The sequence below is a fragment of the Triticum urartu genome, chromosome 4A (assembly GCF_056163025.1).
Source record: "Triticum urartu cultivar PI428250 chromosome 4A, HENAU_Tu73, whole genome shotgun sequence".
Taxonomy (NCBI): Eukaryota; Viridiplantae; Streptophyta; class Magnoliopsida; order Poales; family Poaceae; genus Triticum; species Triticum urartu.
In genome coordinates this window covers 237,533,848-237,535,780 of record NC_141876.1, presented here as the reverse complement: position 1 = coordinate 237,535,780, position 1,933 = coordinate 237,533,848, and positions in this window count along the sequence as shown.

The window sequence follows — 1,933 nt, the reverse complement described above, 5'->3', positions numbered from 1 at the left end:
CTGCAAACGAGAGGCATGAGGTCCTGTACCGTGGTCGTTACTCCTGACGGGATCTAGACTAGCCCCACAGATCAATACTAGTCTTTTCTGCGCACTTTGTCCTCACTCGTGCGCACCCAGGAGTAACTTCCTGGTCGGTCACCCATCCTGAAACTACTCCAAGCTGAGCACGTTTAACTTTGGAGTTCTGTCCGAATGGGCTCCCGGAAAAGAAGAAATTCCTTATTGATATGAGTAGTCTATCATCCCTATTAAGCCAGGCTATCACATCAGGCCAGCCCAGAGGGCGTGAAGGTGAATGGGGGTCTCGGTGGCTGTCCTGTCGACCGCGGCACGGGATGCGGGCCAAACCACCATCTTCCCCCATTCATTGAAGTCAGTGACGACTGCTGGGCGAACCTTGTCCATCGCCTCCTGGTTGAGCACCACCGATCGCTCGACGGCGGGCTCGAAGGCCGGTAGTGCTTCAGCTGGAGCCTGGGGCCTCTTCTTTCCCTTCTTCTTCCGGCTCGGCGCCATGGCGATGGAGAGGGTCGGATCCTGGCCGGGTTGGAAAAGGAGACCGTTGCCTTCGGGAAGACGGAGGAGTTGGGGAGTGCGCTGCCAGCAAGGAAGGTGGGGTTGTGTAGACAACAGTGGCCGCCTAGCCAGGCGGATATCAAGGCGGCGTGGGGAAGTGAAAACGCCCACGTCCTGTCGATCGCCACACGTCAATCATGGCCGCGGGTGGTGGGGTCCCGCGACACTCTGCACTTGTCCTTTGGCTTCGCCTCGAAGCCAAGTCCGGGCGCGCCTTGGGCCCCGGGGGCTACTATCGGCGTCCTAGGAATAGGGGTACCCAGGCTCGCCTGCCTGCGGCCCGGGGCGTGGCTCCACCAACGGCCTGGTACGGCCCATCTTCATCAGCAACCACTCAAGGCCCTTGCGAGGGGCCAAGACTCGCGAGGCAGACGACACCAAGACCTCCCCAAGGGTGGCCTCGCTAGGCTGACTCCTGAGGAGCAAAGATATCTATGCAAGGGGCACCTCGCGAGGTCCGCGTGACATGAGCCATGACGACCAAGGCCAGGCGGGCGCCAGCGGGTGCAGAGTGCCAGTTTCCTCTTTGGTGCTAAGGAAGCAAGCGCAGGCGAGGAGTCCCGAGGCATCAGGCAAAGGTTTCCATATCGGTGCAACAAGACCAAGACCAGCAGGACGGCAGGATGGAGGTCACCGCGGAGCCCACGGTAGCGTCACCACCAGAGCCTTTGGCAGGCGAACACCACCTGTTGTCAGGATAACTTGTACTAGTTGTCTCCGTTGTGGGATCCCTTCCCGCCTAACATTTGGGAAGAGGACCCGGCCTCTATAAATAGGGCTAGCCACCACCATAGCAGGGGACGGATCACTCGGACCATCCTCAAACACACCAGCTCATCGAGATCAAGAACACCTCTCCTCAGGAGGTTGTTCATCCACTGTACTAGTTCATCCTTAGCCCACGAGGCAATCCACCACACCACACTAGAGTGGGGTATTACACCACAACGATGGCCCGAACCAGTATAAACTCTCGTGTCTCTTATTCCTTGGGTTCGGCGAGCTAGGCCTTGAGATCGTTGTGAGAGCGAGCTAGGGAGAGATCTTCGTGCGCACCCCAGTGTTTGAACCTCAAGGGTTTTCCGGAACCCGTAATCCGATAGCTTCCAACTAGCAAAATTAGTACCATCAAAGTAAGGACCTCTACGGTTGTAATTTCCCTCGCTAGACGCCATAATCTCCTAGGTTGTGAAACTAAGGCTATGATCACCAAAGCTATGGAAATCAAGGCAAATGGAGACCAAAGCTCTGATACCACTTGTAGGATTGAAAGTAGGTCTAGAGGGGGGTGATTAGACTACTTGACCAAATAAAAATTTAACCTTTTCTCCATTTTAGTTGTGAGCAGATTTTA